Consider the following 23369-nt stretch of genomic DNA (forward strand, 5'->3'; position numbering starts at 1 on the left):
AAGCTTCAGACACACCCAGGTTGAGCAACACCCACAGAATGAAAGATCCGTACTCTTTTAAAACTTTGAGGCTGTAAAAGGAAAGGAAAGGCTGAATAACTGTTCCAGAGTTTTAAAGAGTCATGAGAGCTAAATGCAAAGCATGATCCTGGGTGGCATCTTGGACAAGAAGGAAAAGATCCTTAACTGATAGTTGGAAAATGTAAATGAATTTCAGGTTTGATTGTAGTTGTCTATCAACATACATTTCATGTCTTGGATGATTGTGTGACAGTTATGTTGGAGACTATCTTGGTTTTGGAAAATATACACTGTAGTATTTAAAGAGAAAGGAACACTACATAGCAAGTTGCCCATAAGTGTCCAGAAAAATAATAATGATAATAGGATATATATTATGTATATTCATGGAGAAAAAACAAATATGGTAAAATATAAACAATTGTGAAAACTAGGTGAAGGAGATTTGGAAGTTCTTTGTACTGTTTATGCAAATTTTAATAGTTTAAAATTTCTTCAAAGTAAATTATATAAAAGAAATGAATAGGAAATTGAGTCAAGACAAATATTGACCATAATTTTTCTAACTTTTGCTGTGAATTGCGGGTTGAGAAATGGAACCAGACTAATAGGGATATTTGGTCTCAAGGAAGGATTTTTAAAATTAATTGATAAAACTTATTTGTATGTTGGTGAAATGAGATAAGTGACTAAGAGGACACAGACAGAATAATTTCAAGGGCAAAATCCTTGAAAAGTGAAAAAGGGATTATGTCCATGTGACAAGTAGGTGGAATGGTCTTTGAAAGAAGCAGAGTCATTTGCCCTTCAAAAGAAAAAAGAAGCAATGACTTTAGATTCAGACTATAGCAGGATTTGTTATGCATGAAATATTTAAAAGTAGAAATGTCCCTAGACATGATGATTAGGAATTACTGTGAAAATAGTAAGGCAAAAATAAATTATATTATTTTTAAAAAATCAAAGCTTTCTGTATCCATGTTTAAAACTTTTCATTTATTACAGAGAAAATTAACATATAAGAATGTACAAATCATTTCCAGACACCTGGTGATGGACACCTGAAGAATTTCCTGTAAAGTCCGAAGAGGAATCAAGGCAAATAACAGAACGGGGATGATCAACTGGCCCTACATACTCTCTTGCAATGAGATAAGTTACAAGTTGTATGAGTCACAAAAATGAGCTGCGTAAGTCAACATGTAAAGAAGGACTATAGCATCAGACCAGCCTATTCCAACTATGGAAAACTGTATGATCGCATCCAGGCGAGTTTCCCAAATACTTACTGTATTATGTTCCTGGTTCCACTCTGAATTTTTCAGTAAAAGTGAAAAACAATTTCCATTTGAGCAAAAAATGGTTTGGTTAGGCAGTGAATGTGTGTGATTGTGTAGTAGAAAAGATAATAGGGGAGTTATGCCTCAGTGTCTTTTGTATAAATTCTGCAGGCTTTATTGAGATCAGTCATTGAATCTCAATCTTTTTTCACAAATACCTTAAAATTTTAATACTCTATTACATTGGAATTAGTTGGTATTTTCACTTGCTTATCAATATATAACTCCAGAAAACATTTTTAAATATATAACCCCACAAAATTATCCTTCTGGAGTATTGGTGAATTTGCCAATGTTCCTTCCCTGCTGTGTACATTTTTTCTGTTTATATTTTAACTTAAACATAAATAATTATTATCTGTTTTATAAATACTTTTTGTAGACCCTTTGCTAACCAAGGGAGCTGTATCTATTTGAAATGTGTACACAATGTTACCTCCACTGGCCATATGAATTGCACATTGGTGATACCAGCAGGCTCCAGCTTCCAACCCAACTCCACCACTTGCTACCTTCTTGACCTTGGAAAAATGTACTTATCTCCTGAAGCCTGCATTTTCTCAAATGTAGCATCCTGTGATTCATTTGAGTGTGTTCCTTCTATAACTTATCCTTCCCCTACTGGAGTTACACTACATATTGTAATCCTCCCGGGATTTCACTATGTAATTGGTTTAAATCACGTGCATTAAGGTAATTGAGATTTAACACTAAAATTGAAAGAAGTAAACTCTTTAAGAAAGCAGAGACTGTTTAGAATTATCCACCTATTCACACATTTATCTCTATGGATTTTTTAGTTATATTAGTGATATTTACTAAATAGTTAAAGGATAATTTTAGACCCAATTCTGAATGAGGTATTGCTGCCCTGTGGTGCCTGCATCACTGAGATGTCATGCAGATTAGAGGAGGGCATAAACACACAGCTGTTGGTGAAGTTTCTGGCACATAGAGTGTTCTCGGTAAATGTTAATAATTATTGTTGCTGTTGGTTGTTCCTAATGCTCCCTTTTACTCGAAATCATGCTGCTCTCCAGAAGCCAGAGAAATAATACACTTCATTTGGCAACCGACTTTGGAAACTGGAAAAGGTCTAAAATACCATTCCAGGAATAATGTAAGGACACAAGATGATAAGCAAGGAAATATCACTGGCAACACCAAAACCCATCTTCTAATTTTTGGTCTAGTTCTCTCCAGTACTCCTTTCAGTAGAGATATTCCACTATACCTCCACACTGCTTCCAGGGTAGTCTTTATGTCTTTACGACAGACTCTCATGACCAGTGCTAATCCTATAGCATCACTTAGATCATTGTACAGAGTGTCACTCAAGTAAGAATATATTTGTTTCCTACTTCTTCTATCCAGTTCCATCCTCTCACTAACAGAGATGCATGTGCATTTGCTGTACTTACCATTTCTTGCTCCAAAGAGGTTAGAAGTTCTCATTTTTGTTGTTCTTATTCAGTGTTAAACACAGTTCCATTCTGGCTTTGCTAAAGTTTTCTAGTTTAACAGTTAAGTACTTTTGCATTTAGCCCATTGATTTGAATAGGACTTCTGTGTATTTCTTGAGAAGGGGATCTAGGAACTTTGTATTTTGTAAAAGACTATGTTTTCACCAAGGGTTAAAGAAATCTCATCACTATATCCCATATAGACAATGGCATTTGTCTGTATTAGAGACCACCATGTCGATTGGTTATTATGACTTCTGTGTTAGTCACTAGAGTATCTCCAGAGCTTTCAGCCACACAGAAATGACTGCCTCCTTAGAAAAGAAGTCTAAACACAATGATTGCCAATGGCTAGAAGTTAAACCCTAATAGAAACCATGCTACTGAAAAGCAATTCATGCACAATGAGACCTGACATTGTTTTCCATTTAAAACCATTTGCCCAGCTCTTTAAAACTGAAAAAAAACTAAGGATCATTAACATGACCTGGGAGATACAGCTTCTAATACAAATGGAAAGCATATTTGTAAAATTACTCCTGATATGAATGGAATAGGAAGGTTTCAAAAATATTTTGTTAACCACTCACTACCAGTCTTCTACTTTGGCTTGCCTCTTTGTCAACTCCTGCCATATGAGACTAATCAGCAACTGGGGCACTGCCTCTTCAGCTTTTTCTCAAGTACCTGTGCTGCACTTGGTCATTTTGAAGTTGGAGGAGATCCGAAGTTTTAGAGAAACTTTCTGACTGAGGTGATACCTTTAACCTTTGGGGGACTGAGAGAAGGAGGGACAAGGTACATCTTGTGTCTAGGGTGACCACTGGACCATGGATGATTTATGATTTCAAGGATAAAGGTGTCAGGAACTGATTGTTTTCCTCCAGCCTGTATTGAGGGCTTCATGATTGAATTAAACACACACAGTGATGGAATACTGTGTGAACCAAGATTACAGGATGGTTCATGGGAAGCAGGAAGGCTTCAGTTCTGCATTCAGCTGTCTTTTCTGGTCATTAGGGAAGGGGCAGAAAAGTTTTTCCTTCTTCCCTTTTAGGTTGTTTGGCTGGTCTAATAATTAAATTGACATAAGACAGATTAAAAGGAGAAAAACAAATTTAATTTTGTGTGAATAAGCACCACATAAAATTATGAGACTCAAAGAAGTGACCAAAGCAGAAAGCTTTTATACCTTTTAGACACAGAAACAATAAATTTGTGAAGAATTGACAAAGCAAAGAGGTTTCAGCTTGGATTAGTAAATTGATGAAGTAACAAGGTTTGTTTATACAGCTCCTTGATCCTAAATTTCCTATCTCTGGTTACAAAGATGCCTTCTGCCCTCCTAGTACAGGGAGGGTAACTTCCACATGGGAGATAAATCTCATGCTTTCAGGGGGTCAAAGAAGGCTTAGAGTGTTCTTCTTGCACTCACTTCCCACGTACTTTTAAGTCAAAATAATCCATATGCCTAAGTGGAACATTTGGGGGCAGCATATTCTGGTCATTTCACTGGTGAAGTTTTTTTGTTTGTAATTTTTATAAATGACCGACAACAATCATTAATACCTAATGAACCCACAATTTACATATAAGCTGAAGCTGTGTAGTTTCTAGATTTTTCTGGTTGTAAAAGAGTTTGCTGAACTACAAAATTTCTCACATTTTTGATGGCCTTACTTTCCTTATTCCCTTTACCATGTTTAACCTATTTTCTTTTAACCCGTTGGTCAATTTAACATCTTGCTGTTTCTTCATCCATTCATGTGTATTTATTTGTTATATTATGTGAATTTATTGTGTTTATACAATATGCTCGAGGTTATGACAACACTGAGGATATAGCAATGAATAGTATAGTAACCTGTCCCTGAAGTCAACATGCTACCAGTTTAGTAATGATGACGGACAAGAAAATCAGCAATTATAACTCAGTGTTGTATGAGCCATGGCATGCAAAGTGTTGGGAGGTATGTTACCACAAAATATAAAAAATAATTCAACTTCAGTTTGGATGGTGAGAAAGCTTCTCAGAGTAGGTACTGTCAAAATCAAGATCTAGTAGGTATTTTAAGGAGAATTGAGTTCAAAGCACAAGTGTCTGCAATATTATATCATTATATTTGTTTTTTCTCTTCCATTCATGCTTATAGGTTAGACTGAATTACCGTATTCATCCATTTATAGTTGGAAATGGGTAAGCAGAGATAATCTGCTCACCAATTTAATAAGGAATTCCTGAAATTGAACTCTGAGTCAAGAGAAGAAAAATGCATGTCAGCTTAGATGCCAGCAATTTAGAGATTTTCTCCTAGGCCATTAGCTTCAAGTCTGTGATTTTTAAGTTCAGTTTCTTACAGCAGCCAGGGTTCAGGGGTGGCTTGAAATTTATAAAACTAGCTGAATGGAAACACTCAGGGGGGTTATCAGCATGAAGCATTATGCCAGGTGGCCTGTCCCTGTCCCTTCTATTCTTTGGTTCCCTAATAATGGGGTAGAAAAAGCCCTGGCTCCTTCCAGTGTGAGCAATTATTTAAGACAATCAACCTTGAGCAAATTAAACTCTGTAAGCAGCATTTCCTGTATTTGTAATATGCCAAACATATACCTACTTATTGGATTGTTGTAAAGAACATTTATAATCATATTAATTCTCAAGAACAGAATACTACATGTAGTAAGTGCTCATTTATGTAATTATTTTATGTAATTTCAATTTATGCAATTATTATTATTAGTATTACTAATATTATATGGAAAGTGATCTCCAGTCATATTTCAACAAGGTATGGAGAATTACTCTCCAAATTATTTTGATTATACCACCAGCAGTTAAAAGAAAGTAAAATTTGCACATTAAACTTATGAACATATTATATCACTTTTTATATTAATATATTTTAATTTAAAACCATATACTAACATTGTATTGAAATTTCAATTATAATTTATCAGATCAAAAAATAGAAATGAAAATTCTGGTGTGTTTTTTTAATGCATTTTCATCCTCGGTGACACCAACTGGAGGGGGCTTAATTCATTTATAATGCATTGTTTCATGCTTATGATTTGCCACCTGAATGAATTATCTCTGACGTTTAAGTTCAGGTTAACATCCTTCCTAGGGACAGCGTTTACAGTGTGTTTTCCTTCATTGTGAGTCTGCAGGGTATAGGATGAGAGAGTGTGTGTGTGTGTGTGTGTGTGTGTGTGTGTGTATTTGTAGGGGGAAATAGTCTTAAATTTGAACAAAAGGTATTGTTGGCCATATTAAGTCTAGAGCTTCTTTGGAAGAAGATACTCTATTTACTTTTGGTAAATTCCCAAAGTACCGTAGTCAAAGGTCCTACCTAGGCTTCCCTTGTACATTCTCATCTTTTAACCATCTGGTTCATGTGCTGTAGTTATTCCCTGAACTTAGATTTTTGATAATTACTTAAAAGAATTTAAACTACTAAACTTGATTAAAGTGGCTATGCCTCTAGCATGCTCTTGGTCATTTTATTTTTCTGGAAAGTAAGGCTGACACTTTGTCATAGCCCATTGTAATTTAACTTTGGACACAGAAACACTTGTTTTTCTTAGTTCTGTGAAGGGTCAAAATATGTGACCCTAGGTCAATTTAGATTTTAGGCTACACACAGAGAGTTTCCCCCTTAGAAACTTCCTACTCTTTATTTAAGCAATTATACATATTGAAATTGACCCTTAAGAAAAATGTGCATATTTCCTACCAGAGTTTGGATCAGAGATGTAGTTACTATTAGATTTCTGGAAGAGAGAAAATACACTGTTGAATAAAAGAGATATGAGAAAGCTTTTGGTGAATGTGGGAACAAATATGCTGTGAAAGCCCTGGAGGGGCTCCGAACTCAAGTAAAAAAGATTGCACAGACAGCTGTCTTCCAAAGAGCTGTGCAAAATACTCTGACTTATCCCCATGGACACAGGTCTTGAATTTAACCTGGGTACAGGAGTAAAGCAGGACAGTTCTTCTAAGGAGCTGAAAGATCTGCTTAAGAATAATTAGGGCTTCTAGTGGAAATATTAATGTGCCAGGAAAAAACCCACATGTGCTCACCTGTTCTGCAGGAGTGTCATAGGCAGTATTCTTTTTTTTTTTTTTGAATTATTGTCCAAGTACAATTTTCTATCTTTTACTCCCATCCTGTCCCACCCACCCAGTAGTCCACACCTTCCTCCCATTTCCACCAGCCCCTAATTTTTGTCTATGTGATCTTTATACTTGTTCCTGTAAACCCTTCCCCTTTTCCCCTGAAATTCCTGCCCCTCTGAACACTGTCAGCCTGTTCTCTGTTTCAGTGTCTTTGGTTATATTTTGCTTGTATCTTTGTTTTGTTGGCTAAGTTCCTCTTAAAGGTGAGATCATATGGTATTTGTATTTCACTGCTTGGCTTATTTCACTTAGCATAATGCTTTCCAGTTCCATCCATACTGTTGCAAAGGGTAAGAGCTCCTTCTTTCTTTCTGCTGCATAGAATTCCATTGTGTAAATGTACCATAGTTTTTCAATCCATTCATTTGCTGATGTGCACCTAGGTTGCTCCCAACACTTGGCTATTGTAAATTGTGTTGCTATAAACATTGGGGTGCATAGGTTCTTTTGGATTGGTGTTTCAGGGTTCTTAGGATACAATCCCAGCAGTGGAATTTCTGGGTCAAAAGACAGATCCATTTTTAGTTTTCTGAGAAAATTGCATCCTGTTTTCCATAGTGGTTGTACTAGTCTGCAATCCCACCAACAGTGCACTAGGGTCCACTTTTCTCCAAAACCTCTCCAACACTTGTTGTTTGTTGCTTTCTTTATGATGGCCATTCTGACTGGTGTAAAGTGGTATCTCATTGTGGTTTTAATGTGCATCTCTCTGATAGCTAGCGATATTGAACATCTTTTCATGTGTCTCTGGATCCTCTGTATGTCCTCCTTGGAGAAGTATCTGTTCAATTCCCTTGCCCATTTTTTAATTGGGTTGCCTGTCTTCTTAGAGTGGAGTCCTATAAATTCTTTGTATATTTTAGAGATTAAACTGTTGTCTGAGGTATCATTGGCAAATACGTTTTCCCATATGGTTGGTTCTCTTTTTATTTTGATACTGTTTACTTTAGCTGTGCAGAAGCTTTTGATGAGATCCCATTTGTTTATTCTTTCCTTTATGTCCCTTGCTCTAGGGGACATGTCAGTAAAAATGTTTCTGCGTGAAATATCTGAGATTTTCCTACCTATGTTCTCCTCTAGGACTTTAATGGTGTCATGGTTTATATTTAAATCTTTTATTCACCTTGAATTTATTTTTGTGTATGGTGTAAGTTGGTGCTGGAGTTTCATTTTTTTTGCACATAGCTGTCCAGTTCTCTCAAGACCATTTGTTGAAGAGGCTATTGTTACCCCATTTTATGTTGCTGCCCCCTTTGTTGAATAATAATTGACTGTAGAGACTTGGGTTTATTTCTGGGCTCTCTGTTCTGTTCCATTGGTCCAGGTACCTGTTTTTATGCCAGTACCAGGTTGCTCTGATTACAATGGCCTTGCAACAGAGTTTGGTATCAGGTATTGTGATCCCTCCTACTTTGCTCTTCTTTCTCAAAATTGCAGCAGCTATTTGAGATCGTTTATGGTTCCATATAAATTTTTGAAGTGTTTGTTCTATGTCTGTGAAAATTGCCATTGGTACTTTAATAAGTATTGCATTGAATGTGTAAATGACTTTGGGTAGTCTGAACATTTAGATGATGTTAATTCTTCCGATCCATGAATATGGTATATGTTTCCATTTCTTTGTGTCTTCCTTGATTTCTTTCTTCAGTGTTGTGTAGTTTTCTGAATACAGGTCTTTTACCTCCTTGGTTAGATTTATTCCTAGGTATTTTATTTTTCTTTTTGCTATGTCAAATGGAATGTTTTTCTTGATTTCAGCTTCTGCTGTTTCATTGTTGGTATACAAAAATGCCTTTGATTCCTGGATGTTGACTTTGTATCCTGCTGTTTTGCCAAATTCATTTATTAAGTTGAGCAGTTTTTTGGTAGAGTCTATAGGATTTTCTATGTACACTATCATGTCATCTGCAAATAATGACAGTTTTCATCCTCCTTTCCGATTTGGATGCCTTTTATTTCCTTTTCTTGTCTGATTGTTGTGGCTAAAACCTCCAATACTATATTGAACATAAATGGTGAAAGTGGACACCCTTGTCTTGTTCCCAATCTTAGTAGAAAAGATTTTAGTTTTTGCCCATTGAGTATGATGTTGGCTGTAGGCCTCTCATATATGGCCTTTATTATGTTGAGGAATACTCCCTCTATTCCCACTTCACTGAGTGTTTTTATCATAAATGGGTGCTGTACCTTATCAAATGCTTTTTCTGCATCTATTGATATGATCAGGTGATTTTTGTCTTTCCTTTTGTTTACGTGGTGTATTACATTTACTGATTTGTGAATACTGAACCATCCTTGCATCCCTGGAGTGAATCCCACTTGGTCATGGTGTATGATCTTTTTGATGTATTGTTGGATGCAGTTTGCCAATATTTTGTTGAAGATTTTAGCTTCTATATTCATCAGTGATATTGGCCTGAAGTTTTCTTTCTTTGTTGTGTCTCTCTCTGGTTTTGAGATTAGGATGATGTTGGCTTTATAAAAAGATTTTGGGAATCTTCCATCATTTTGGATTTTTTGGAATAGTCTGTGAAGGACAGGGGTCAGCTTTTCCTTAAATGCTTTGTAGAATTCTCCTGTGAAACTATCTGGTCCAGGGCTTTTGTGTGTTAGAAACTTTTTGATCACCACTTCAATTTCATTTGATGTTATTGGTTTCTTTAGGCCTTCTGCTTCTTCTTCATTGAGTTTTAGGAGATTATATTTTTCTAGAAATTTGTCCATTTCACCTAGATTTTCAAATTTCTTGGCATACAGTTCTTTGTAGTGATTTCTTACAATCCTTTGTATTTCTGTGGTATCAGTTGTAATCTCTCCTCTTTCATTTCTGATTGTGTTTATTTGGGTCTTTTCTCTTTTTTTCTTGATGAGCCTGCTTAAAGGCTTGTTGATTTTCTTTATCCTTCCAGAGAACCAGCTCCTGGATTCACTGATCCTTAGAATTATACTTTTAGTCTCTATGTCTTTTAATTCTGCTCTGATCTTGGTTATTTCCTTCCTTCTGTCTGCTCTGGGCTTTCTTTGTTGTTGTTCCTCTAGTTCTTGTATACACAGGGTTAGGTTGTTTGAAATGTTTCTATCTTTTTTAGGTAGGCCTGTATCACTATGAACTTCCCTCTCAGGACTGCCTTCACTCATAAATTTTGTCCCATAAATTTGTGTCCCATAAATTTTGGGTTCTTGTAAGTTCATTTTCATTTGTTTCCAGAAACTTTTTGATTTCTTCCTTAATTTCAATCTTGACCCATTCATTGTTTAATAGCATGCTATTTAATCTCCATGATTTTGAGTGTTTTGGGTTTTTTTCCTTGGAGTTGGTTTCTAGTTCCTACCCCTTGTGATGTGAGAAAATGCTCGGTATGATTTCAATTTTCTTGAATTTTTTGAGGCTTGCTCTGTGTCCTATCATGTGGTCTATCTTTAAAAATGTTCCATGTGCATTTGAAAAGAATGTGTGTTTAGCTCCTTTGGGAATGGAGGGCTCTATACGTATCAGTTAAGTCCATTTCCTCTAGGGCATTGTTCAATGCCACAATATCTTTGTTGATATTTTGTTTGGAAGATCTGTCCATTTTTGACAGTGGGGTGTTAAAATCCCCCACTATAATTGTGTTGCTGTCAATATCTTTGTTGAAGTCCTCTAAGATTTTCTTTATGTATTTGGGTGCTCCTATGTTGGGTGCATATATATTAACAATGTTTATGTCTTCTTGGTGGATTCTTCTCTTGAGTTTTATGAAGTGACCTTCTGTGTCTCTCTTTATGGCCCTTTTTTTTGAAGGCTCTTTTGTCTGATATGAATACTGCTACCCCAGCTTTCTTTCCCTGTCCATTTGCTTGGAAAATGTGTTTCCAGACCTTCACTTTCAGTCTGTGTAGGTCTTTTGTCCTGAGGTGGGTCTCTTGTAAGCAGCATATGTGTGGATCATGCTTTCTTATCCATTTAGCTATTCTGTCTTTTGATTGGGGCATTTCATCCATTTACATTTAAGGTTATTATTGATAAGTATTTATTCATTGCCATTTACATACCTGTGTTCCTCTCTCTCTGTCTCTCTTTTCCTTCCTTTCCTTAAAGCAGTCCCTTTAGCATCTCTTGCAGAGCTGGTTTGGTGGAGGTGTGTTCTTTTAGACTTCTTTTGTCTGGGAAGCTTCTTATTTGGCCTTCTATCTTGATTGAGAGCTTGCTGGGTAAAGCAGCCTTGGTTGCAGACCTCTGGTTCTCATAACTTGGAATGTTTCTTGCCATTTTCTTCTGGCTTGGAGCATTTCCACTGAGAAGTCAGCTGCTAGCCTTATTGGGGCTCCCTTGTATGTTACTTCCTGTTTCTCCCTTGCCGCCTTTAAGATTCTCTCTTTGTCTTGGAATTTTGCCATTTTAATTATGATGTATCTTGAGGTGGGCCTCTTTGGGTTCCTGTTGATTGGGACTCTCTGTGTTTCCTGGATTTGTGTGACTTTTTCTCTCATCAAATGAGGGAAGTTTTCCATCATTAGTTTTTCAAATAGGTTTTCGATCCCTTGCTCTTCTTCGTCTCCTTCTGATATCCCTATTATACGGATATTATTATGTTTCATATTGTCTTGCATTTCTCTTAATCCTTCTTCATTCTTTCTGAGCCTCTTTTCCTTTTCTTGCTCTTTCTGGGTGTTTTTTTCTACTTTGTCATCCAATTCGCTGATCTGATCTTCTGCTGCTTTGACCCTGCTTTTGATTCCTTCTACTGTGTTCTTCAGTTCAGAAATTGTATTCTTCATTTCCTCTTGGCCCTTGTTGAGAGTTACTATTTCCTTTTTCATGTTGATGTCATTTTCAGTGAGTTCATTGTAGCTTCCCTGTAGTTTCTGGTAGCTCATTGTGAGCTCATTGAGCTTCCTGACAATCATTGCTTTGAACTCAATATCTGATAGTTGAATTGCCTCTATTTCATTTAGCATTCTTTCTGAGGCTCCCTCCTTTCCGTTCATTTGGGGATTGTTTCTTTGTCTTCCCATTGTTAGTGAGACTCTTCTTGTTAGCCTCTGCTTCTTAAGTTGATGTGTTTTGGCTCCCTGGGATTATGGTGTGAACTTCTGTGGTAGAATACCTGTGAGATTCAGTGGTGCAGTCTCCTTTAGGTCTCCTGGTGTTCACAGCTTCCACCTACTCTTTTTTTGTGATCAGTTGCAGGGGGAAGGCAAAATGGTTTAGGACAGCAAGAGAGTATTCTATGATATTTACAGTAGCAGCCAGTAGAGAAGAGATAGGAGATTCTTTTGGCTATGTCTAGTGTTAACTGTGATCTTCCACCCAGCTAGCCACTATTTAGAAAGGATGGAAAGTTGATAAGGCTCTTGTTGTTAGGGAGGGAAGGATTGTGTGTTGGATCTAGAAAGCAGTGAGGTTGTGGAAGGTCAGATTTTAGGTAGGGTGAGAGTAAAGGATAGGAAATAGGTGTAGTGTGTGAGATAATAGAGTTAACCACTACAGTAATAGAGTTCAGGAAACTGAGAAGTGAGCTAAGATCTGGGAGGAATGCTGTTAAATATTTAAAATTGGATAAAACAGCTATTATTTACAATAATATTAGAGCAACAATCATATGGCAAAATCTATGTGATCTGAATAACCAGAATAGGGAGTACAGGACCTTGAGTAGTGTGCTAAAGGAACACAAGTGACGTGAAGGACAGTAAATTAGCAATACACTATGTCAGAGAGAACAGGGGAAACCTGCCAAATGATACAATATAACCAGCCAAGCAACTAAGACTATACACAAAGAAGAGAAGTACAAAAAAGCTACCAAAATAAAAGATGCAGGAATAATGAAAAAATAATACAGATATGCAATAACTTGCAGGTTCTCTGTAACAGCACAGTGATTTTTGTCCCACTGTCTCAACTGTTGGGTTGCCCTCTCTTTGGGTCCAACTCTGGTCTTTTCACAGTTCCAGGTTTTGTTTTTGGTTTTTTCCTTTTTGTTTCACTTTTGGGTACTCAAAAAAGAAAAGGTAGAAGAAGGGAAGAAGAAGAGATAAAATTGGAAAGAAAGGAAGAAGGAAAGAGAGGAAGAAGTTATTGGAAGATAAATCAATAATAAAATTTAAAAAATAAAAGATTTCTTAAAAAAAAAAAAAAAAACACCTCTTGTTGATTTCAAACTGGCCAAACCGCAAACCAGTTTTTCTGGTCTTGCTGGCTGAGGGGCGATTGGTATGGCTTTTTCCCTTCCCATTCTGCACTCAGCCAGAATTGCGCCCCCTCTCCCCAGAGCTAGTCAGACACCTCTCCCTACAGCCTTAGGTGTCAGACCCAGATCTTCCTGAGGGTGCTCTTCCCTCAGGGGTTACTGCAGTGGACTAGGGTTCGGCGCACGCTTGCTGGGTCATGTGGTCTCAGTGCTGCAGGCAAAGGCACGCACCCTTCCTCAACGTGTGGAGTGACGCAGAGCCTTCCGTGCAAACTTCCCCGGCACCTTGGGATCACTGCCCAGCTGGTTGGGGAGGAGGCTGAGCGGCTGATCCCGGGATATTCCTTGAACAGTTCTTCTTGGAAAATTGCTCCCACTCAAGCCTGCGGGGCTCCGAACAGCCCAATTCTCCAGCCAGTCTATCTGAGGCAGTGCTCGTCACTGCGGGACTCTCGACTCTCCCAAGCCAGAGCCACAGACTCTGTGGGTGATCCCCTCTCTGCCACTTCAAGCAACCAGGTCTCTCCCAGTGCCATTTAAAACTTGATTGGCCAGGGATGGAGGGTGGGAGCAGTTGACACGGCTCTCTACTAAGGACTCTGCGGCAGGCCCAGGGGCAGGCGCCCTGGTTCCCTGAGCTGGTCCCTAGGACCTTATTGGCCTGAGTACCCTTCTCACCATCTGGCTTTTCAGTGCCCACTACAATTTTCAGTCTCTTACCCTCATAAGCTGGGGTATTGTTTGCTGTTTGCTCTGTTCCTCGGTAGATCAGCTGGGCCCCCCCCCCCCCCCCCCGCCCCGCCGCGTGATTGGGAGGAAGTGGAATCTGCTCCCTGCTACTCCGTTGCCATCTTCCTCTCCCATAGGCAGTATTCTAAGATGGCCCTCATGACTTTGCCTCCTGGGGTTGTGCCCGTGATTGGGTTATATTATATGACAAAAAATATTTTGCAGGTGTAATTATGCTTAATCCATTGACTTTGTTTTAATAAAAAGAGAGATGATTCAGGTGAGATTGACCCAATTACTTGGAGTGTTTAAATCTTTGTCTAAAAACCAGAGCAAGAGAAGTCAGAGAGACTCAAAGTATGAGAATCATTTGATATGAAGGAGATTCTCCATTGCTGGCAGGATACACATGTTAAAGGAATGCAGGAAGCCTTTAGTAGCTGAAAGTGGCCCCAGGCTGATAGATATGGAAGGACAGAGACACTCAGTCCTGTAACCACAAGTCCTGTAACCATTGAATTCAGCCAACAACCTGAAAGAGCTTGGCAGTGGATTCTTCTTCAGAACTTCCAGATAAGTATTCAGCCTGGTCAGTCCCTTGATTTCAGCCTATGAGATCTAGAGCAGAAACTATGATAGCAAATTCATGTTGCTTTAAGTTGCTAAATCTATAGCAATTTGTTACATAGCTTTAAAAACTAGTACAAGTATAGAAGTGTAATCTGCCATTTTCCTAGCTTATGAATTCTAGAGGGAACTCTGTCAAGAATGCAAATTTTTAGGTGATCTTTCTCTTTTGGTATAGAGATCTCTTCAAAAACAGTCCCCAATGGGTAAGGACAGTTTACAATCAGTGGTAAAGGAAATTCAGATCAGCTTCTAACAATAATCCAAATTCATTACTTATATTAATAAGATTAACAATATATTACAAATATTAGCCATACTTAGATGGCCAAGAGTCAGCAGACATTTGAGGAAAACTAATAGTACAAACAAAAAGAACTGTTTGATATAATCAAACTATCTATTATTCAGAATAAATAGATATAATTTAGAAAATAAAAGATAACTTTCAAAAAATATCAAACTAGAATATTCAGATGGTTTTGAAAAAAGGAAATGTTGGCATAAAAAGATAGCAAACAGAACAGAATGTAGTCCTTGAAAAGTAAAAATATGATTGCTGAAATTTTTTAAAATATCAAAAGAAAAGATAGACATAAATAAAACTTAAGGAACTCTCTCAGAATATAATGAAAAAGAAATAGAGATTGAAGATATGAAGCACGTGTCATAATTTTCCAAGTGATGGGTGTTTATAAAAGTTAAACTTTTATGATAGTTAAAACATTGTCCCTTGAGTAGCCTTAAGTTAGGATGTGGGCCTATATTTCCTTCTCTACTTGTTCAATTATATTTTACTAAATTTCATATAAGCACTGTTTATAAACTCATAATAATCCAAATTCAATATTTTGTTCTTTATCACTTTTATAATCATCCTTAAATGCACAGAAGACATGCACAGAGAAGTCAATTTGTAAGTGTTATCAGTAGAGCTCTCTCATATGAGGGTTAAAGTTTTTCTCTCACACTTTACATTCTTCTGATATTTTGTTCTTCTGAGAACTCCTTTTCTATGATCATAATTTCCAGTGTCTGACTATATCCTTTCATATTATTCTTTAGTATTCTCATCACTGCATCAAAATTTCAAACCACTGATTGTAGTTAATTTCCCACTACCCATCCCACCTCTGTTCTCTCTGTCCTTAACCAGCTCAGCTTCCAAAGTTCATTGTTATGTTCCTCTTATAATAATCTTTTAGGTCTCTCTTCCTCTTTTCTTCTATACAGACCTGGAAAACCCTCATTCTTAAGAATATTCAACTGTCTTCCACTTCATGTCTGGACCCAAGCAGATGAGTAAAAAATTTACATTGTTGACTTGGTTAGCAATCAGTCCTAGGAAAGCCTGCTGCATTTCTCAAGTATGTTTGCTTTCATATCCTCCAATATGACTTCTTCATAACATATTTCTCCTTGAATAATGTGCTCCCCTTGGCACCACTTTCTCTCAACTGATGGCATTGCTAATACTTTTCTGATAGATACATATAATTGTAAAGTAGCTACTTCATCATGTCACCTCGAAATCTACCCATTTTTCTGCACATGAACCCACATATTCTTCTGCCTTTCCTTTACTACTATGGATAAACACCCTTACCTGTGCCCAAGGCCATTCCTTCCAGTTTGTTCCACACCTCAGTTCATCATATAATGTGTAGGAGCCACCTTAGTTTTGCCCTTTCTATCTTACATCATCATTTTTGTCCTCTTCCTTAAATTATTTCCAAAGAATAAGATATGCTTTAATAATACCTCTCCAGTGACTACAGTATTTCTTCACTTTCTTTCCCAGTAAACTTCTTGAAGTTTTTCTGTGTAGTTGCTGTTTCCATTTCCTTTTACCCTTTCTCCAGCCACTCTAAACTGACTTCTGTTGCTGATTCCTCAGAACACTCTTGTATCATCAATGACCCTGCAGATGGCCAGACCACCAGTCCCTTTTCACACTTGACTTAGCTCACTTCACTCCTCAGCAGCTTTTGACACTGCTCAACATATACTGCTTTTCATGAAACACTGTATTTTAGGTTTATTTGCATCCTCCTGGTTTTCTTCCCTTATTATTGGCCTTCCTCAGAATCTGTTGCTGGCTAGTCCTCAGCATGACATCAAATATAAGAGTGTTCCAAGGCTCCTTCTTAAATAATTTCTTTTCTCCATCTACCCACTCTCTCCTTAGATCCAGTCTCATTGCTTTAAACGCAAAGTATTCATAAATAATTTATAAATATGCATCTCAAAGATGACCCCTTCTAAAGCTCCAAATGGGTGTTTCCTGCCTGCTTACCATCGCCAGTTAGATATCTGTGGGCATCTCAGATTTAATATGTCCATCATTCTACCATTGATTATTTCAACATTTTCATCTGAATTGACTTCTGTTGGGCTTTCCCATCTCAGCAAACAGCACCAACCACTATCTAGTTTAGAGGATTTATCGCTATTTTTTGCTCACATCAGTCACCCATTTCATCTGCAAATTCTGTAAACTTTACCTCTATATTATACCTAAAATATATCCTCAGTAGGTCTAATCATCTCTTTTACTTAATTAGCGAAATAGCCTCCAAAGTGGGGGTTATTTCCCTCCCCACCCTTACCATTCATTCTCCACACATTTATCCCTAGAAATGTGCATCAGACCATGTTCCTGTGAGCCCACATCATGCTCAAAACTTCTCTAAAGACCTCTCATCATGCTTAGAATAAAATCCACATTCTTTACTCTACCTAAAGTACCCCAAGTCTTGCCCACTATACTGACCTCATCTCTCACTACTCTCTCTTTTCTGTTTGTCTCTTTGATTCTTACTCCCAACTTTGGTTCATTACACTCATCATTCCCTTTCAACTTAAAAGTAATCTCCTCAAAGATGTCTTCCTGATATTTGGTCTGAGGATCACTACTCTGTTCAGGTTTTTTGTCTTTTGTTTTAATCTGTGTAATGCTTATTTCTATCTGAAATTTATTCTTGTTTATCTTTATTCTCTTACTCCAATTCCAGAATTCAAACTGATTGAGAGTGGGAATCTCATTTGCTCACATCTATGCTATTATATCCTTAGCACCTAGAAAAACACCGAGACATGGTACATGTTCAACAAGTATCAATCTGATACATATTGCATTGTGAATGCTGACCAGTGAAAAGGGGAGGGTAGATGGAGGGAAATGGGGAGATGCCAATTTCTTGAACTTATGAGTAGAGTTTTGAGAGATAGAGTTTAATAATGATTGAAAACAATATAGTTTCTTAGGTATGTTAAAGTGAAAAAGTATTAAAATATACTAAAACTAGTGTGCATTGAGATGATGGGGAGGGTAATAGAGTACAGTGCATGCCATCTAATTCCTTATATTCATAGTGACAGACAATGAATACTGTCTAAATATGATAAATTGATTAATAGACGTATGAGCATATTATTGATATAGGAAAGTAGCCAAAAGAATTAAAAGCAGAAATGTTTTTAAACAAATGTGCCAAGACTATGTAAAATGTTAACATTCAGGGAAACTCAGAGAAGGGCTTATGGGAACTCTGTGCTATATTTGTAACTTTTCTATAAATATAAATTTATTCCAAGTTTTAAAAATTATGTACAAATGGCAGAAGTTGATGAAAGTACTAGTATCTTGGGAATGTGACTGGTGATAAGGAAGGTAAATATGGTTTTCATTTTATGCTTTTCTTACTATTTGACTTTTTTTGTTTTGTACTTGTGCATAATTGATGGTAGTGATGATAATAAAGAGGACAGTGGTGATGACGAGAAAAAAGCTTTATAACAACTTTATTTTAAAAAAATCTTCAGCTCTTTCTAACAGTGCTAGTTGTCTCGAGACAACTGGCACAGGCACTGCCGGACCAGAGGTAAGAGAAAGCACCCATACGAGAAGTGAAAATATGAGCTAGGATTCCCTGCTGCCAACATGGAGATAGCCCACATGTGAGGAGGCAATAAGACATATCATGCCTTAAGAACTGGACATGGTCAACTTCTCCCAGGGCTCAGAGTGTTGTACGCACAAAACAGAGATTATTGATGTTGTCTACAATGCATCCAGCAACAAGCTGGTCCACACCAAGACCCTAGAAAAGAACTGCATTGTACCTGCAGTAGTATGAGTCCCACTGGGCACTGCCCCTAGGCTGAAAGAAGAGGACCAAGCTGACTCCTAAGAAGGAAGAGATTATAAACAAAAACAATCATAGAAAATTCAAAACAAATATGATGAAAGGAAAAAAAGTGCTACAGTCAGCTGTCTTCTGGAGGAGCAGTTCCAAAAGGCAAGATTCTTACATGCTTCACTCCAATACCAGGACCATGTGGCCACACAGATGGTTATGTGCTAGAGGCCAGGAGCTGGGGTTCTAGCTGAGGAAAATCCAGTGCAATAAAGGCAAATAAATCTTTCTTCTTCCTACCTTAGCTCATGTAGTAAAGATGTTTATTGTTCTAAAAAAGCTTTATTGAAGTACAATTTATATAAAAATAACATTTATCCACTATAAATATACGTTTCAGTGATTTAATAAAATAAAATACAAATAAAAATCACTCTCCTTGGGTAATTTTAATGTCATACTTCTGCTTTAAAATATATATATTTTGGAAGTAATACTTGTTAAGATGTTTGAGTAAAGAGCATCATCATTAGGAAGGAAGGGAAAAAGGAAAGGAGGGAGAAAGGAAAGGAAGAAAGGAAGATTTGATGAATAGGACTAGTTCCATGTCATGCTTGATGTTCAAATGGGTCTTAGATGATAAAAACAAAGAGGAACAGCAAGAACCCTCAGGACTGGTCATAGCTGATGATTTATGTCAATTAGATCTGTATACTGGCTGGCTGCTGCTTTCACAGAAATAGTCTAGTTCCCAAATAAAAGCTACTAAGAGACAGTCATATTGTTAAGACCTTAGTCTAAATAGTTGGGGACAAGGCGAAAGCTTCAAGTTTGTGTGTACATGGTCATACAGAGCAGAGATATAGGGAAAGCAACTTTATAGATCAAAGTAAGAATTAGAGGCATACCGTGTCTCCGCACACAACCAAAATAAGGACAACAACAATTTAGAAACAAAAAACAACCAGTACTGACAAAAAATGAACTGCATGGAAGTCTCTGACAACCAAGAAGTTAAGGTAGACACATTCATCCAGACCAGTGGGAGGGGAGAAGTCAGGTAGCTGGGCAGAGAGGGTTCATGGCAAAGCGGTGCCTGGTAGACCCCGGGCACACAGGTGGCAGCTGGCAGACCCCAGGCATCCAACCACAGATGGACCCAGCGAGGCAGTGGACTGTGGAGGGGTGCAGCACACAAGGCAGTTGGCAGTCCAGGTGGCCCCACATTCGTATGCAGATAAACCAGGCAAAACTGAGAAGTGACACAGACCACACAACCCAGGGTCCCAGCTCGAGGAAATTAAGCCTCAAAACATCAATTGAAAACACCTGTGGGGGGTAAGGTGCCAGGAGAAACTCCCGACCTCACAGGAGAGTTCATTGGAGAGACCCAGAGGGTCCTGGAATGTACACAAACCCACCCACATGAGAATCAGCACCAGGAGGGCTCAATTTGCTTAGAGGAAGTAGGGGGAGTGACTGAAATCCAGCAGACAGCAGAGCAAGCACCATTGTTCCCTCTCAGACCCTACCCCATATACAGCGTCACAACCCAGGGACTAGGTTTCCCCACTTGGGTGAACACCTAAGGCTCTGCCACTCATTACATAACAGTAAAGACAAGACTAAAAAAAAAAAAAAAAGGCCGAAACAAAAGAACAGATCAAAGCTCCAGAAAAAATACAACTAAGTGATAAAGAGATAGCCAGTTTATCAGATGCACAGTTCAAAACATTGGTAATCAGGATGCTCACAGAATTGGTTGAACTTGGTCACAAATTAGATAAAAATATGAAGGGCTACACTAAGTGCAATAAAGGAAAATGTACAGGGAACCAATAGTGATGGGAAGGAAACTGGGACTCAAATCAATGGAGTGGACCAGAAGGAAGAAAGAAACATCCAATCAGAAAAGAATGAAGAGATGAAAATTTTAAAAAATGAGGAGAGGCTTAGGAACCTCTGGGACATCTTTAAACATTCTAACATCTGAATTATAGGGGTATCAGAAGGAGAAGAGGAAAAGCAACAAGTAGAAAAGTTATTTGAACAAATAATAAAGGAGAACTTCTGCATTCTGGCAAAGGAAATAGACTTCCAGGAAGTGCAGGAAGCTCAGAGAGTCCCAAAGAAGTTGGACCCAAGAAGGAACACACCAAAGCACATCATAATTACATTAGCCAAGGTAAAAATGAAGAAGAGAATCCTAGAAGCAGCAAGAGACAAGGAGACAGCTACCTACAAAGGAGTGCCCATAAGACTATCAGCTGATTTCTCAGAAGAGATCTTATAGGCAAGAAGGGGCTGGAAAGAAGTATTCCAAGTCATGAAAGGCAAGGACCTACATCCAAGATTGCTCTATCCAGCAAAGTTTTCATTTAGAATGGAAGGGCAGATCAAGTGCTTCTCAGATAAGGTCAAGTTCAAGGAGTTCATCATTACCAAGCCCTTATTATATGAAATGTTAAAGGGACTTATCTAAGAAAAAGAAGGTAAAAACCATGTGTAGTAAAATGACAGAAAACTCACAAACATTAACGACTACACCTAAACCAAAAACAAAAACATACTAAGCAAACAACTAGAACAGGAACAGAACCACAGAAATGGAGATCACATGGAGGGTTAGTAACAGGGGACTGGGAGGAGGAGAGGTGGGGGAAGTACAGAGAATAAGTAGCATAGAAAGTAGGTAGAAAATAGGGGAAGGGTAAGAATAGTATGGGAAATATAGAAGCTAAATAACTTACAAGTATGACACACGGACATGAACTAAAGGGGGGAAATGTGGGTGGGAGGGGGTATGCAGGGTGGAGGGGAGTGAAGGGGAAAAGTGGGACAACTGTAATGGCATAATCAATAGAATATATTTAAAAAAGAATTAGAGGGAAAATGTCCAATTAGTTAATAGGTTCCCACAGCTCTCTTGTATTTGTTTTCTACAACAAATTACCACAAATTTAGTGGCTAAAACAATGCATAAATTTATCTTACAGTTGTGTGAATCAGAAGTCTTACTAAGTCTCATTCAGCTCAAATCAAAATATAAACAGACCCTCCTTTATTTCTGGGAGATCTAGGGGAGACTACCCCAGCATCTAGAAGCTGCCCATTTTCCTTTTCATGATCCTTCTGCTCTTCAAAGGCAACAATAGCAGGCTGAGTTCTTCTCTGGTAGATATTTCCCCGGTTCTTTTCCATCATTGTCATCTCTCTCTTTGATGAACCATAGCTTGGGAAGATCCTTTGCTTTTAAGGACTTAGGTGATTAGGTTGGGCCCACCTGGATAATCCAAGATTATTTCCCTATCTCAGAGTCCATAATTTTAATCATATCTGCAAAGTGCCTTTTGCCATGTAAGGTACTGTATTCACAGGTTTCATATAATTATTGTGTGGATATCTTTGGAGGCAATCATTTGGCCTATCATACTTCTCAAAACTTCCAGGCTCCCAGCTTCTGAACTTCTTCCAGGAACTCAAGTATGTATTCCTGGGGGTCCTAGTTTTGTACTGATGCAGCTGGTTTAGGGTTGGATGGATGTCCTTGTAGGTGTTCTGCCTCGATGCCTGTATGTGAGTGTGCTGAAAGGTGGGTAGGCTGACACAGAACATGTATGGTGATTAAAATTGTCATTTGAAATGTTATTCCTCTTTTACCATTTAAAAATATATTTAGAAAAAGCAGCTGCTCCTTTATATGAGGTGGCTTTTTATGTCTAATTCTCAAAGCAACCAGTAAGTATGAAGATGAGAGCTACACAACAAAATTTAATTTCACCAGGATAATAAAAAGAAAAAAAACTTTTCCTTTTCTTTATTTTCAACAAAGATTGGAAATTATACCTTCCCATCCTTCTTTGCAGTTTCTAGGCTATGCTTCCATAGTGGATTGTTATCTGTTTTATAAGTAATTTCCTTAATATTTCAATGGTCACAGATAGTGAGGATTTCACGTCTCTTCAGGAAACATCTATTTCATCAGAGCTGTCACAATCTAGAGTTCCAGAGCTTGTAGACTGATGTTTTTGCCCATTCTTGCTATCAGATACATAGCACAGAAATAAATGTGTTTATTAGAGACTTTAATGAAATTGAAAATGTTGTAACATTTTTCAATGTCAATGAGCTCATTTTCTTATTTAGATGTTAATGTTGGGTTTTCCTGAGAATTCCACCCTTTACTGGTGAATCATTATTTTTTTTATACCTGAGTACTGTATTCCAAAGAATGACTTGAATTATGGTGGGTGGTTTTCAGCCCCAGATAGAACTATATATTTTTGTTTACCTAAAATCTATGTCACAAGGTAAAGAGATGACAGTGGAAGAATAAGTGGAGCAGTTAAATTTTACTAAAAAGTGTTTACCATGATTTTGAGGGCTTACATGGTGCCAAAATCTGTGCTAAGAGATGAGCATACTCTCTATATGGTACTACACTTGTTTGTTGCTACTATCATTCCCCCCTCTCATGTTTTTTTTTAAAGATTTTTATTTATTTATTTTCAGAGAGGGAAGGGAGGGAGATAGAGAGAGAGAGAAACATCAGTGTGCGGTTGCTGGGGGTCATGGCCTGCAACCCAGGCATGTACCCTGGCTGGGAATCGAACCTGGGACACTTTGGTTCCCAGCCCGCGCTCAATCCACTGAGCTACGTCATGTTTTTTTTTTAACTCACTTGAGGATATGCAATTGAT

General features: G+C 37.7%; 1 pseudogene; it reads left to right on the forward strand.

Moving 5' to 3' along the window:
- Positions 1-4725: 4725 nt before the first annotated feature.
- LOC114494874 overlaps positions 4726-23369 on the forward strand; it is a 52017-nt pseudogene continuing 33373 nt past the window's right edge.

The sequence above is a fragment of the Phyllostomus discolor genome, chromosome 4 (assembly GCF_004126475.2).
Source record: "Phyllostomus discolor isolate MPI-MPIP mPhyDis1 chromosome 4, mPhyDis1.pri.v3, whole genome shotgun sequence".
Lineage (NCBI taxonomy): Eukaryota > Metazoa > Chordata > Mammalia > Chiroptera > Phyllostomidae > Phyllostomus > Phyllostomus discolor.